Here is a 16,496-nt window from a genome sequence, read left to right on the forward strand (position 1 = left end):
GTGGCCCCTGTCAATTCTGAGTGCCCTCTATCAATTAGGAGTGGCCCCCGTCAATTAGGAGTGACCCCTGTCAATTTGGAGTGCCCGCTGTCAATAAGGAGTTCCCCCTTTCAATGAGGAGTGCACCCTGTCAATTAGGAGTGTCCCCTGTCAATTCGGAGTGCCCTCTATCAATTAGGAGTGGCCCCCGTCAATTAGGAGTGACCCCTGTCAATTTGGAGTGCCCGCTGTCAATAAGGAGTTCCCCCTTTCAATTTGGAGTGCCCGCTGTCAATAAGGAGTTCCCCCTTTCAATTTGGAGTGCCCGCTGTCAATTAGGAGTGCACCCTCTCAATTAGGAGTGCCCCCTGTCAATTCGGAGTATCCCCTTTCAAATAGGAGTGCCCCTTGTCAGTTTGGAGCTCGGCCAGTCAATTAAGAGTGGCCCCTGTAAATTAGGAGTGCCCCTTGTCAATTAGGAGTTCCGTCTGTCAATTAGGAGTGCCCCGTTTCAATGAGGAGTGCCCCCTGTCAATGAGGAGTGCCCCCTTTCAATGAGGGGTGCGCCCTGTCAATTAGGAGTGTCCCCTGTCAATTAGGAGTACCCCTTGTCAATTAGGAGCTCCCCCTGTCAGTCAGGAGTGTTCCCTGTCAATTAGGAGTGCCCCATGTCAATTCGGAGTGCTCATGTCAACGAGGAGTGCATCGTGTCAAATAGGAGTTCCCCCTGTCAATTAGGAGTGCACCCTGTCAATGACGAGTGACCCATATATATTCGCTGTGCCCCCAATCAATTAGGAGTGGCCCCTGTTAATAAGGAGTGCACCCTGTCAATTAGGACTGGCCACTGCCAATTCCGACTGCCCCCAGCCTATTAGGAGTGCCCCCTGCCAATGACGTGTGCCCCCTGCCAATTAGGAGTCCCCCATGTCAATTGGAGTCCCCCTGTCAATTGCGCTGCGCCCTGTCAATTGGAGTGCCCCTTGTCAATTAGCTGTACCCCCACTGTCAAAGAGGAGTATCCACTGTCTATGAGGAGTGCCCCCTGTCAATGAAGAGTGCCCCCGTCAATGAGGAGTGCCGCCTGTCAATTAGGAGTGGCCTCCGTCAATTAGGAGTGACCCCTCGTCAATGAGGAGTGGCCCACCGTCAATGGTGAGCGCCCCCTGTCAATGAGGAGTGCCCCCTGTCAATTAGTCGTGCCCCCAGTCAATTAGGACTGCCCCCTGCCAATGATGAGCGCCCCCTGTCAATTAGGAGGCGTCTGTCAATGAGGGGTTACCCTTGTCAATGAGGAGTGGCCCCCGTCAATGAGGAGTTCCCCACCGTCAATGAGGAGTGCCCTCCTGTCACCTAGGAGTGAACGCTGTCAATTAGGAGTTCACCTGGTTAATTAGGAGCTCCCCCTTTCAGTTAGGAGTGCCCCCTGTCAAAAAGGAGTGCCTCCTGTCAATAAGGAGTGCACCCTGTCAGTGACGAGTGCCCCGTCTCAATTAGGTGTGCCCCCTGTCAATTAGGACTGCCCCCTGTCTATGAAGAGTACCCCTTTCAATTAGGAGAGTCCCCTGTCAACGAGGAGTGCCCCCTGTCATTGTGGAATGCCCCCTTTCAATGAGGGGTGCCCCCTGTCAATGAGGAGTGCACCATGTCAATTAGGACTGCCCCCTGTAAATTAGGAGTACCTCCTTTCAATTAGGAGTGCCCCTTGTCAGTTTGGAGCCCTCCCTGACAGGTCGGAGTCCCCCCTGTCAAATAGGAGTGCCCCCTGTCACTTTGGGTTGCCCCTGCCAAATAGACGTGACCCCTGACAATTAGGAGTGCCCCTGTAAATTTGGAGTACCCCCTGTCAATTAGCTGTGCCCCCTGTCAATTAGGACGGCCCCTGCCAATTCCGAGTGCCCCCTGCCTATTAGGAGTGTCCCCTGCCAATTACGTGTGCCCACTGCCAATTAGGAGTCCCCCATGTCAATTGGAGTCTGCCTGTCAATTACAGTGCTCCCTGTCAATTGGAGTGCCCCCTGTCAATTAGCTGTACCCCTACTGTCAAAGAGGAGTGTCCACTGTCGATGAGGAGTACCCTCTGTCAATGAGGAGTGCCCCATGTCAATGAGGAGAGCCCCCTTTCAATGAGTAGAGCCCCCTGTCAATGAGGAGTACCCTCTGTCAATGAGGAGTGCCCCATGTCAATGAGGAGTGCCCCCTTTCAATGAGTAGAGCCCCATGTCAATAAGGAGTGCACCCTGTCAATGAGTAATGTCCCATGTCCATTAGGAGGGCCCCCTGTCAATTAGGAGTACCCGCTTTCGATTAGGAGTGCCCGTTGTTAATAAGGAGCTCCCCCTCTCAGTTAGGAGTGCCCACTGTCAAATTGGAATGCCCTCTGTCAATTTGGAGTTCCACTGTCAATTTGGAGAGCCCCTTGTCAATTTGGAGTGCCCCCTGTCAATTAGGACTGCCCCCTGCCAGTTACGAGTGCCCCCTAACTACTAAGAAAGCTCTCTGCCAATGAGGAGTGCCCTCTGTCAATTTGGAGTCACCCATGTCAATTGCAGTCCCCCTGTCAATTGGAGTACCCGCTGTCAATTGGAGTGCCCCCTGTCAATTGGAGTGCCACCTGTCATGTAGAAGTGCCCCCTGTAAATAAGGAGTGCCCCCTGTCAATTAGGACTCCCCTGTCAATGCGGAGTTCCCCTTGTCAATGAGGAGTTCCCCCCCCCACCCTCCCCCGCGTCAATGACGAGTGCCCCACGGTCAAAGAGGAGTGACCCCGAGTCAATGAGGAGTGCCCCAAAATCAATACGGAGTGCCACTGACAATGGGGAGTGGCTCCCGTCAACTAGGAGTGATCCCTATCAATTAGGAGTGCCCCCCCCTTTCAATTAGGAGTGCCCCCTGTCAATGAGGGGTTTCAACTGTCAATTAGGAGAGCCCCTGGAAAAGAGGAGAGCCCCCTCTCAACTAGGAGTGACTCCTGTCAATTCATAGCGCCCCCTGTCAATTAGGAGTGGCCCCCGACAATTACGAGTGACCCCCTGTCAATTTGGAGTGCCCGCTGTCAATGAGGAGTTGCCCCTTTCAATGACGAGTGCACCCTGTCAATTAGGAGTGCCCCCTGTCAAATAGGAGTGCCCCCTGTCAATTAGGACTGCCCCCTGCCAATTCCGAGTGCCCCAGCCTATTAGGAGTGCCCCTGCCATTGACGTGTGCCCCCTGCCAATTAGGAGTCCTCCATGTCAATTGGAGTCCCCCTGTCAATTGCAGTGCGCCCTGTCAATTGGAGTGCCCCCTGTCAATTAGCTGCACCCCCACTGTAAACGAGTAGTGTCCACTGTCTATGAGGAGTGCCCCCCGTCAATGAAGAGTGCCCCCTGTCAATGAGCAGTGCCCCCCGTCAATGAGGAGTCCCGCACCGTCAATGGGGAGTGCCCCCTGTCAATGAGGAGTGCCCTCCTGTAATCTAGGAGTGAACCCTGTCAATTAGGAGTGCCCCACAGTCAATGAGGAGTGCCCACGCCCCCCTTTCAAGGAGGAGAGTCCACTGTCAATGAGGAGTGCCTCCTTTCAATTAGGAGTTCACGTTATTAATTAGGAGCCCCCCCTGTCAGTTCGGAGTGCCCACTGTCAAAAAGGAATGCCCCCTGTCAGTAAGTAGTGCACCTTGTCAGTGAGGATTGCCCCCTGTCAATTAGGACTGCCCCCTGTCTATTATGAGTACCCCCTTTCAATTAGGAGAAACCCCTGTCAACGAGGAGTGCCCCCGTCAATGAGGAGTGCCCCCTTTCAATGAGGGGTGCCCCCTGTCAATGAGGAGTGCACCCTGTCAATTAGGAGTGCCCCTGTCAAATAGGAGTGCCCCCTATAAATTAGGAGTACCCCCTTTCAATTAGGAGTGCCCCTTGTAAATGTGGAGCTCCCCCTGACAGTTCGGAGTTCCCCCTGTCAAGTCGGAGTGCCCCCTCTCATTTTGGGTTGCCCCCTCCCAATTAGGCGTGACCCCTGACAATTAGGAATGCCTCTGTAAATTTGGAGTACCCCCTGTCAATTAGCTGTGCCCCCTGTCAATTAGGACTGCCCCTGCCAATTCCGAGTGCACCCTGCCTATTAGGATTGTCCCCTGCCAATGACGTGTGCCCCCTGCCAATTAGGAGGCCCCATGTCAATTGGAGTCGGCCTGTCAATTGCAGTGCTCCCTGTCAATTGGAGTGCCCCCTGTCAATTAGCTGTACCCCCAATGTCAAAGAGGAGGGTCCACTGTCAATGAGGAGTGCCCCCTGTCAATGAAGAGTGCCCTCTGTCAATGAGCAGTGCCCCCGTCAATGAGGAGAGTCCGCTGTCAATGCGGAGTGCCGCCTTTCAATTAAGATTGGCCCCCGTCAATTAGGAGAGACCCCTAGTCAATGAGGAGTGCCCCACCGTCAATGGTGAGCGCCCCCTGTCAATGAGGAGTGCCCCCTGACAATTAGGAGTGCCCCCGGTCAACCTGGAGTTCCGCCTGTCAATTTGGAGTGCCCCCTGTCAATTAGTCGTGCCCCCAGTCAAGTAGGACTACCCCCTGCCAATGATGAGTGCCCCCTGTCAATTAGGAGGCCTCTGTCTATGAGGGGTTCCCCTTGTCAATGAGGGGTCGCCCCCGTCAACGGGGCGTGCCCCATGTCAATGAGGAGTGCCCTCCTGTCACCTAGGAGTGAACCCTGTCAATTAGGAGTGCCCCCCAGTCAATGAGGAGTGCCCCCCCTTTCAAGGAGGAGAGTCCACTGTCAATTAGAAATGCCTCCTTTCAATTACGAGTGCACCTTGTTAATTAGTAGCTCCCCTGTCAGTTAGGAGTGCCCCCTGTCAAAAAGGAGTGCCCCCTGTCAATAAGGAGTGCACCTTGTCAGTGAGTCGTGCCCCCTGTCAATTAGGAGTGCTCCCTGTCAATTAGGACTGCCCCCTGTCAATAAAGAGTACCCCCTTTCCATTAGGAGAGTCCCCTGTCAACGAGGAGTGCCCCATGTCAATGAGGAGTGCCCCCTTTCAATGAGGGGTGCCCCTGTCAATGCGGAGTGCACCCTGTCAATGAGGAGGGCCCCCTCTCAATGAGGAGTGCACCCTGTCAATGAGGAGTACTCCCTGTCAGTTCGTAGTGCCCCTGTCAATTAAGAGTACCCTCTTGCAATTCGGATTCCCGCTTGTTAGATAGGAGCTCCCACTGTCAGTTAGGAGTGCCCCCTATCAATTTGGAGTTCCCCCTGTCAATTTGGAGTTCCCTATCAAATTGGAGTACACCTGTCAAATAGCAGTGCCCCCTGGCAATTAGTAGCACCCCCTGCGAATTAGTAGTGCCCGCTGCCAATTAGGAGTGGCCCCTGTCAATTTGGAGCCCCCATGTTAATTGGAGTACCCCCTTTCAATTGGAGTGCCCCCTGTCAATTGATATGCCCCCTGTCTATTGGAGTGCCCCCTGTAAATGAGGAGTTCCCCAACTCAATGAGGAGTGCTCCCTGTCAATGAGGAAGGCCCCCTGTCAATGAGGAGTGCCCCCTGTGAATGAGGTGTGCCCCCTGTAAAAGAAGTGTGCCACCTTTCAATTAGGAGTGCCCTCTGTCAATTAGGATTGCGCCTTGTCAATTCGGAGTGGCCCCTATCAATTAGGAGTGCCCCCTGTCAATTAGGAGAGCCCCCTCTCAATGAGGACTTCACCGTGTCAATGAGGATTGCCCCATCGTCAATGAGGAGGGCCACCCTGTGAATGAGTCGTGCCCCCCGCCCCCCCCCCCCCCCGTCTATGACGATTCCTCCCACATCATTGAGGAGTGCCCCCTTGTCAATGAAAATTGCCCCCTGACAATGAGGAGTGCCCCCTGTGAATGAGGTGTGCAGCCTGTCAATGAAGTGTGCCACCTTTCAATTAGTAGTGTCCCCTGTCAATGAGGTCTGCCCTCTGTCAATTAGGATTGCGCCTTGTCCATTAGGAGTGGCCCCTATCAATTAGGAGTGCCCGCTGTCAATTAGGAGAGCCCCCTGTCAATGAGGACTTCACCCTGTCAATGAGGATTTCCCCACCGTCAATGAGGAGTGCCCCCTGTGAATGAGTGGTGTCCTCCCCCCCCCCCCCCCCCCCGCCGTCTATGACGATTCCTCCCACGTCAATGAGGAGTGGCCCCTGTCAATGAGGATTGCCCCTGGTCAATGAGGATTGCCCCCTCTCAATGATGAGTGCCCCCTGACAGTGAGGAGTGTCCCATGTGAATGAGGAGTGCCCCCTTTCAATGAGGGAGCAAATATCCTGGCTGGGAGTTTTGCTAGAGTGTTTCGGCAGGATTTAAGCTTGTGTGGAAGAAGGGTGGGGAACCAAACAGTAGGTCAGTAAATACTGAGGCTGGGGTTGAGCTGGGGGCCAGGGAAAGGCGAGCTAAAACGAGAAGCACTCTGGAGGAGGATAACCTGAGTGGGCCTGGAGGTCTGGAGTGCATCTGCTTCAATGCGAGGAGCGTAACGGGTAAAACAGACGAAGTTCGGGCCGTAATGCTTATGCGGAATTTGGATGTGGTTGCGGTGACGGAAATTTGGTTAAAAGAAGGACAGGACTGGCAGCTGAATATTCCGGGCTATACTTTTTTTGGGCGAGACAGAGGAGGGGTAAAAAATGTGGGGGAGTAGCGATATACGTTTAGGAGCATATTACCGTGGTGCAGAAGGTAGACAACTTACAGGGGTCATGTACTGAGTCGCTGTGGGTGGAACTCAGAAACAGGAAGGGTGCAGTCACTCTGCTGGGGGTGTACTACAGACCACGCAACAGTCACGGGAAGTGGAGGAAAGGATATGTCAGGAGATTCTGGATATTTGCAGATAAATAGGGGTGTTGTAGTGGGGGACTTTAATTTCCCTGGCACAGACTGGAAAGTGCTTAGAGCTGGGGGTCCGGACGGGGAGGAATCTGTAAAATGCGTACTGGAAGGCTCTTTGTAACAGTATGTAGATAGCCTGACTAGAGTGTGGGCTATACTGGAACACGTTCTGGGAAATGAGCCCGGTCAGGTCGTCAAAGTTTCGGTAGGGGAACATGTGGCAAATGGTGACCACAACTCTGTTAACTTTAGGATAGTAATGGACAAGGATGAGTGCTGTCCTACGGGCAGGGTGCTAAATTGGAGGAAGGCTAACTATAGCCAGATTAGGCAGGACTTGGTGGATGTTGATTGGGAGAGGATGTTCGAGGGTATGTCCGCGTCTGGCATGTGGGAGTCTTTGAAGGAACTATTGATAAGGCTGCAGGATAGGCATGTGCCTGTAAAAAGGAAAGATAGGAAAGGTAGAATTCGAGAGCCGTTGATAACCAGGGAAATTGAGGATCTCATTATAATGAAAAGGGAGGCGTACGTCAAGTCCAGGCAACAGAAAACAGATGGAGCTCTGGAGGGATACAGAGAGAGTAGGAAATAACTCAAACGGGGAGTTCGAAGGGCAAAAAGAGGTCACGAAATGTTCTTGGCAGGCAGGATTAAGGAGAATCCTCAGGCATTCTATTCATCCGTTCGGAAAAAAAGAGTTGACAGGGAGAAAATCGGACCTCTCAGGGACAAAGGAGGGGAATTATGGTGAGAACCCAAGGGAATAGGGGAGATCCTAAATGAATACTTTGCATCGGTATTCACGAAGGAGAGGGGCGTGTTAACCGGGAGTGTCTCGGAGGGAGATGTTGATCCGTTAGAGAAAATCACCATTACAAGACAGAACGTGTTAGGTTTTTTAGGGAAAATTAAAACTGACAAAGCCCCAGGGCCTGATGGCATCTATCCTCGACTGCTCAGGGAGACGAGAGATGAAATTGCTGGACCTCTGACGGAAATCTTTTTCGCTTCTTTGGACACGGGTGAGGTCCCTGAGGATTGGAGGATAGCGAATGTGGTCCCGTTGTTTAAGAAGGGTAGCAGGGATAACTCAGGAAATTATAGGTCGGTGAGCTTGACGTCCGTGGTAGGGAAGTTGTTGGAGAGGATTGTATGTGCATTTAGAACGGAACAATCTCATTAGTGACAGACAGCATGGTTTTGTCAGAGGGAGGTCGTGCCTTTCAAATTTGGTGGAGTTAGTGGAGGCAGTGACAAAAACTGTCGATGAAGGAAGGTCCGTGGATGTCGTCTATATAGATTTCAGTAAGGCATTTGACAAAGTCCCACATGGCAGGGTGGTTAAGAAGGCTAAGGCTCATGGAATACAAGGAGAAGTGGCGAGATGGGTGGAGAACTGGCTTGGCCATAGTAGACAGAGGATAGTGGTCGAAGGGTCTTTTTCCGGCTGGAGGTCTGTGACCAGTGGTGTTCCGCAGTGGTCTGTACTGGGACCTCTGCTATTTGTGATATATATAAATGATTTGGAAGAAGGTGTAACTGGTGTAATCAGCACGTTTGCGGATGACACGAAGATGGCTGGACTTGCCGATAGCGAAGTGCATTGTCGGGCAATACAGCAGGATATAGATAGGCTGGATAATTGGGCGGAGAGGTGGCAGATGGAGTTTAATCCGATTAAATGCAAAGCGTTGCATTTTGGAAGAAATAATGTTGGGAGGAGTTATACAATAAATGGCAGCGTCGTCAGGAGTACAGAAACACAGAGGGACCTAGGTGTGCAAATCCACAATCCTTGAAGTAGGCAACACAGGTGGAGAGGGTGGTGAAGAAGGTATATGGTATGCTTGCCTTTATAGGACGGGGTATAGAGAATAAAAGCTGGAATCTGATGATGCAGCTGTATAGAACGCTGCGTAGGACCCATTTGGAGTACTGCGTGCAGGTTAGATGGATTGGACATGATAATTTACCCCATGGTGTCCACATATGTGTAGGTTAGTTGGATTAGCCATGGTAAACGTGCAAGGTTATGAACACAGGGTGGTGGAGTAAGCCTGGGAAAGATGCTCTTTCGGAGAGTCGGTGCAGACTCGATGGGATGAATGGCCTCCTTCTGCAGTCTGGGGATTCAATGGTTTCTATCCTTGTTTAATTTCAGTGTTCCTGAAATTTCTTGCTTTCCCGAAAAGGTCAAGAGAGCTTTTTTACTCCAATCCATTTGAAAACTAGCCGCCCCCGAGCTAACAGATCCGACTATCCAGGACAAGTGGCGAAAATGTGGGAACACCATTATCTCCAATTAAGTGACAGAACTTCTAATTAGTGATATATATCATCATTTCTTTTGTGCTACAGGGCCACAATCATGTGGTAAATTAGTACTCATTCGTTGATATTCCAATTGGGTGGTTAATGCTGCTTATCCTCTCAAATCTGGATATTTCTCATTGTCCAGTCACAACAGCTGATAACCTTCACAGTGTTCTATTCACCTTATCGGTAAATGAGTTGATGGTATATTCAGACCATGGCGGCCATCCCCTCCCTTCTCTCTGACCTCACTTCAATAACCCATGAACATTGGCCAGAATTTTACGGTGAGCAGCTGGGGATGTGCCTGACTCAGACCTGTGTGAAATCATTGGAGAAGACATTGGGCGCGCGTTTCAACATTATTGCTTGCTCATGCAAAATTTCAGTGGCAGGCACACTCTGACTCTCACCACAAATCAAGCTGTCAATTTAGCCCATTCAAGGTCCAATTAAACGAAATTTTTCAACTGCCTTTACATTTACTGGGCAAGCTGATTGGCTTGGCAGCCTTTATGTCTTGTCTATAACCTGGGTCTTGGGCGGGATGAACTGTTCGGAATGAAATAAAATGAACAAAATGTGGCTGGCGATGGAGAGAGGTCTGAGTATAAATGTGCCGCCTACTCATGGGCATAGATTTGACATTAATATTTATTTTTCACGGATCAGCAGCTTTCAAGTAAACTGCTTGGACTAGGAAAACATGAATAGGGATTGCAGGATGGCTGGTCCCAAGATGAAGAGAAGAATGGTAGGAAACCAGGCAATAGAACAAAATAAAGTTCCAGGAAGATTGCACTCTCAAAGGAAGAAATAATCTTCGAATTCCTCCAGTGCAGGTGGTCATTCAGTCAGTTGAGTGTGCTGCAGCGCCACTCCCGCCCCCCACCACCCCTCCCCGTCCCTCCCCCACCCCCACCACCCCTCCCCGTCCGACAGAGCATTCGACTACTCCCACACCCCTGCTTATCATCAGTGGGATATTTTGCATGGCCAGTGCCAACATGCACATCTGCAGAATGTGGGAGGAACCGGAGCATCCAAAGGAAACGCATGCAGGTAGGGAAGATTGTGCAGACTCCACACAGACACCCAAGGCTGGAATTGATTCCTGGGTCCCTGGCGCTGTGATGCAGCAGTGCTAACTACTGTGCCACTGAACTTTCCTGAACAACACTGAACATGACCTTGTTCAGATTCCAGTGCGAATCTGAACAAGGTCATGTTCAGTGTTGTCAAAGAAAGGAGCAGTGAAAGTCCCAAGAGGTCGAGACAACTGCAAGAAACCGATTTTAAATTCATTTTACAAGAAGCCAGGCCTCGGATGTGATCAGACGTTGGTGACAACTTATTGAGGCCTATGAAGCAATTGTGTTCTGTTGGCATGGCTACATGCCAAAGAGAATCTGTGGCAAGTGAAGCTTGAATCGATGTTGTGATCCAGGGCAGATGGACACAAAAGAGAGAGGCTGAAATCCTGGCAGGGTATCCTTGGTGAAGACATTCAATAGAAGCATCAATTGGAGAAGATTCCAAAGCGTACTCTTCAACAGCAAAGATTAGAATAACTCATATGGAAAACAGAGTCCAACTGAGGCGATAGTCTAGTTTTATTTTTGCTGGACTATTAATCCAGAAACTCAGGTGGTGTTCCGGACACCGGGATCGAATCCCGCCATGGCAGCTGGCGAAATTTGAATTTAAAAAAACAAATCTGGAATTAAGAATCTGCAGATGACCAAGGAAACATTGTTGATTGTCAGGAAAACCCATCTGCTTCACTAATGTACTTTAGGGAAGGAGGTCTGCCGTCCTTATGTGGTCTAGCCTACATGTGACTCTCGAGCCACAGCAATATGGTTGACTCTCAATTGCCCTCTGAAATGTCTTAGCAACTCACTCAGTAAGGGCAACGAGGAATGAACAATGAATGCTGGCCAGCCAGCGACGCCCATGTCTCACGAATGAATAAAAGAAAGTTGGCTCAGTGTCATCAGCATTGAGAAGGAAGGATTGATAAAATAAAATCCATAGAGGGTGCATGGGAGACATCTGTCACTTGGCTACAGAGAGTGGTGCATCTGTCCACAGTTTGCCTCCTGATTTATATGTACTGTTTACTTATCGAGAGCATTAAAGTGTCAAATGGATTTCAGAATATGTTACCGTGCACATTTTTGTTTACATAGAAAGGTAGAGTTGGAGTGCAGCAGTTTATTATAGTTTCTCTTTGCTTATTTAATAAACATTTTATTACTTTCTTGCAACATCATCAGTGAGATCATACAGTGAGTAACCCGGGGAGGATGTAGTCAGTGAGATCAAACAGTGTGTAACCCATGGAGGATGTAGTCAGTGAGATCAGACAGTGTGTTACCAGGGGAGGATGGAGTCAGTGAGATCAGACAGTGTGTAACCCGGGGAGGATGGAGTCAGTGAGATCAGACAGTGTGTAACCCGGGGAGGATGGAATCAGTGAGATCAGACAGTGTGTAACCCAGGGAGGATGGAGTCAGTGAGATCAGACAGTGTGCAACCCAGGCAGAATGGACTCATTAGCGAGAGGTAACATGGTTTTGTGAAGCGGAGGTCATGTCCCACTAACTCCGAGTTTTTCGAGGAACTGACGGAGACAATTGATGAGGGTAGGGAAGTGATGAGGACTATCAGAGGATACAGCAGGATATAGATCAGTTGGAGGCTTGGGCGCAGAGATGGCAGATAGAGTTTAATCCGGACATACGTGAAGTAATGCATTTGGAAGGTCTAATACAAATAGGAAATATACAGCAAATGACAGAACCCTCAAGAGTATTAATAGGCAGAGGGATTTCGGTGCACAGGTAACAGGTCACTGAAAGTGGCAATGCAGGTGGAGAAGATAGTGAGGAAGACAAAGGCATGCTTGCGTTCATCGGCTGGGGCATTGAGTTTAAAAATTGGCAAGTCATGTTGCAGCTTTATAGAACCTTAGTTAGGCCGCTGGGAATATGGTGTTCAATTCTCGTTGCCACACTACCAGAAGGATGCGGAGGCTCTGGAGAGTGTACAGAAAAGATTTACCACGATGTTGCCTGGTATGGAGGGCTTTAGCTATGAGGAGAAGTTGGAGAAACTTGGTTTGTTCTCACTGGAGCGACGGAGGTTACATAGAGGTGGTGAGGTGTTGGGAAAGGTATCAGAGTCAAGGGTGGGTACCGGTAGACAGGAAGGTGGGTTGAAGTGTGTCTACTTCAGTGCAAGGAGCATCCGGAAAAAGGTAGATGAACATGGGGCGTGGATTGGTACTTGGGACTACGATGTTGTGGCCATGACGGAGACGTGGGTAGAACAAGGACAGGAATGGTTGTTGGACGTTCCGGGGTATAGATGCTTCAATAATTTAGGGAAGCTGATAAAAGAGGTGGAGGAGTGGCATTGTTAATCAAGGATAGTTTAACGGCTGCGGAAAGGCACTTCAAGGGGGATCTGCACACTGAGGTAATATGGGCTGAGGTTAGAAATAGGAAAGGAGCGGTCACGTTGTAGGAGTTTACTATAGGCCCCCAAATAGTAATAGAGATGTGGAGGAAGAAATTGCTAAGCAGATTATGGATATGTGTTGGGGTCGCAGGGTAGTTGTCATGGTGGACTTTAACTTTCCAAATATTGATTGGAACCTTTTTAGGTCACGTAGTTCGGATGGGGCAGTTTTTGTGCCTTGTGTGCAGGAGCGTTTCCTGACACAATATGTGGATAGGCCGACAAGAGGTGAGGTCACATTGGAATTGGTACTGGGAAATGAACCAGGCCAAGTGTTAGATTTGGTTGTGGGAGAGCACTTTGGAGATAGTGACCACAATTCGGTGTCTGTTGTTATAGCCATGGAGAGGGATAGGGACGTAGGGCAGGCCAAGTTTTACAAGTGGGAGAGAGGTATTTATGATGCGATTAGGCAAGAATTAGGGGGCATAAATTGGGAACAGAAACTGTCAGGAAAAGGAACTAATGAAAAATGGAACTTTTTCAAGGAACAAATACTGGGTGTCCTTGATTGATAGGTATGGCCCTGTCAGGCAGGGAGGAAATGGCAGAGCGAGGGAACCATGTTTCACGAAAGAGGTGGAGTGTCTTGTGAAAAGTAAGAGGGAAGCTTATGTAGGGACGAGGAATCAAGGTTCAGGTGGCTCGATTGATGGTTGGAAGGTAGCAAGGAATGAGCTGAAAAAGGGGCTGAGGAGAGGTAGGAGGGGACATGAGTAGTCCTTGGCGGGTCGGATCATGTAAAACACCAAGGCTTTTTACTCTTATGTGAGGAATAAAACAATGACCAGGGTGAGGTTAGGGCCGGTCAAGGACAGTAGTGGGAACTTGTGTATGGAGTCAGTAGAGATAGGCGAGGAGATGAATGAATACGTTTCTTCAGTGTTCACCAAGGAGAGGGGCCATGTTTTTGAGGAAGAGAAGGTGATACAGGCTAATAGGCTGCAGGAAATAGATGTTCGGAGGGAGGATGTCCTGGCAGTTTTGAATAAACTGAAGGTCGATAAGTCCCCTGGGCCTGATGAAATATATCCTAGGATTCTTTGGGACGCAAGGGATGAGATTGCAGAGCCTTTGGCTTTGATCTTTGGGTCCTCGCTGTCCACGGGGATGGTGCCAAAGGACTGGAGAATGGCGAATGTTGTTCCTCTGTTTAAGAAAGGGAATAGAAATGATCCTGGTAATTATAGTCCGGTTAGTCTTACTTCGGTGATTGGTAAATTGATGGAAAAGGTCCTAAGGGATGGGATTTACGACCATTTAGAAAGATGCGGATTATTCCGGGATAGTCAGCATTGATTCGTGAAGGGCAAGTCGTGCCTCACAAATTTGATTGAATTTTTTGAGGAGGTAAGTAAGTGTGTTGGTGAAGGTAGGGCAGTTGATGTCATATACATGGATTTTAGTAAGGCCTTTGATAAGGAACCCCATGGTTGGCTTATGATGAAAGTGAGGAGGTGTGGGATAGAGGGAAAGTTGGCCGATTGGATAGGTAACTGACTGTCTGATCGAAGACAGAGGGTGGCGGTGGATAGAACATTTTCGGATTGGAGGCAGGTTGCTTGCGGAGTGCCACAGGGATCAGTGCATGGTCCTCTGCTCTTTGTGATTTTTATTAATGACTTAGAGGAGGGGGCTGAAGGGTCGATCAGTAAATTCGCTGATGATACCAAGATTGGTGGAGTAGTCGATGAGGTGGAGGGCTGTTTTAGGCTGCAAAGATACATAGATAGGATGCAAAGCTGGGCTGAAAAATGGCAAATGGATTTTACCCCTGATAAATGTGAGGTGATTCATTTTGGTAGGACTAATTTAAATGTGGATTACAGGGTCAAAGGTAGGGTTCTGAAGACTGTGGAGGAACAGAGTGATCTTGCGGTCCATACCCACATATCTCTAAAGGTTGCCACTCAAGTGGATAGAGCTGTGAAGAAGGCCGATAGTGTGTTAGCTTTTATTAACAGGGGGTTGGGGTTTAAGAGCCGTGGGGTTATGCTGCAACTGTACAGGACCTTGGTGAGACCACATTTGGAATATTGTGCGCAGTTCTGGTCACCTCACGATAAGAAGGATTTGGAAGCGCTGGAAAGAGTGCAGAGGAGATTTACCAGGATGCTGCCTGGTTTGGAGGGTATGTCTTATGAGGTTGAGGGAGCTAGAACTGTTCTCTCTGGAGCGGAGGAGGCTGAGGGGAGACTTAATAGAGGTTTATTAAATGATGAAGGGGATAGATAGAGTGAACGTTCAAAGACTATTTCCTCGGGTGGATGGAGCTATTACAAGGGGGCATAACTATAGGGTTCGTGGTGGGAGATACAGGAAGGATATCAGAGGTAGGTTCTTTACGCAGAAAGTGGTTGGGGTGTCGAATGGACTGCCTGCAGTGATAGTGGAGTCAGACACTTTTGGAACATTTAAGCGGTTATTGGATAGCTGCATTGAGCACACCAGGATGATATGGAGTGGGATAGCTTGATCTTGGTTTCAGATAAAGCTCGGCACAACATCGTGGACCGAAGGGCCTGTTCTGTGCTGTACTGTTCTATGTTCTATGTGTTATATAACATATAACATTACAGCGCAGTACAGGCCCTTCGGCCCTCAATGTTGTGCCGACCTGTGAAAACAATCTAAAGCCAATCTAACCTACACTATTCCAATATCATCCATATGTTTATCCAATTCAGCCCAGTTTTGCAGCTTATCTATGTCCCTCTGTAACTTGCAACAACCTTCCGCACTTTCCACAACTCCACCGACTTTAGTGTCATCCGCAAATGTACGAACCCCTCCTGCTACGCCCTCAGCCAGGTAATTTATAAAAGTGACAAACAGCAGTGGCCCCAAAACAGATCCTTGCGGTACAAAACTCGCAGCTGAACTCCAGGATGAACATTTCCCATCAACCACCACCCTCTGTCTTCTTACAGCTCCCCAATTCCTGATCCAAATCGCTAAATCACCCCCAATCCCATGCCTCCGTATTTTCTGCAATAGCTTACCGTGGGGAACCTTTTCAAACGCTTTACTGAAATCCATATCCACCACATCAACTGCTTTACCCTGATCACCTCTTTGGTCACCTTCTCAAAGAACTCGGAACTTTCAATCAGGTTTGTGAGGTACGACCTACCCTTCGGAAAACCATGTTGACAATCCCTAATCAAATTATTCCTTTCTAGATGATTATGAATCCTATGTCTTATAATCACTTCCAAAACTTTGCCCACACAGAAGTAAGGCTCTCTGGTTTTGGTTAAGAGGTGACTTAATAGAGACATTTATGATGATCAGAGGATTAGATAGGGTGGACTGTGAGAGCATTTTTCCTCGAATGGTGACGGTAGCACGAGGGGACATAGCTTTTAATTGAGGGGCGATAGACATAGGACTGATGTCAGAGGTAGGCTCTTTACTCAGAGAGTAGCACGGGCGTGGAATGCCCTTCCTGTAACAGTTGTGGACTCGCCAACATTAAGGGCATTTAAAGGGTTGAGGGGAGACCTGATAGAAGTGTCCAAAATTATGAGAGTCATAGACAGAGTGGATAGTCAGAAGCATTTTCCCAGGTTCGAAGAGTCAATTACGAGGGGACATAGGTTTAAGGTGCAAGGGGCAAGGTTTAAAGGCGATGTACGAGGCAAGTTTTTATACACAGAGGGTGGCGGATGTCTGGAACTCACTGCAGGGGGTGGCATTTGGACAAATACAAAAATAGGATCGGAAGAGAGGGATATGGTCCCCCGAATGTTTGGGGATTTTAGTTAAGTCGGGCAGCATGGTCAGAGGAGGCTAAGAGGACCGGGTGTCCTGTTCCTGTGCTGTAATTTTCTTTGTTGTTTG

At 49.3% G+C, this 16,496-nt stretch overlaps 1 protein-coding gene across 1 annotated transcript in view; it reads right to left on the bottom strand.

Annotated features, from left to right (window-relative positions):
* LOC144483433 (SWI/SNF-related matrix-associated actin-dependent regulator of chromatin subfamily A member 5-like) overlaps positions 1–16,496 on the bottom strand; it is a 915,017-nt gene that overhangs the window by 533,991 nt on the left and 364,530 nt on the right. The gene's annotated exons all lie outside the window — the stretch shown is intronic.

The sequence above is a fragment of the Mustelus asterias genome, unplaced genomic scaffold (genome assembly GCF_964213995.1).
Source record: "Mustelus asterias unplaced genomic scaffold, sMusAst1.hap1.1 HAP1_SCAFFOLD_68, whole genome shotgun sequence".
Taxonomy (NCBI): Eukaryota; Metazoa; Chordata; class Chondrichthyes; order Carcharhiniformes; family Triakidae; genus Mustelus; species Mustelus asterias.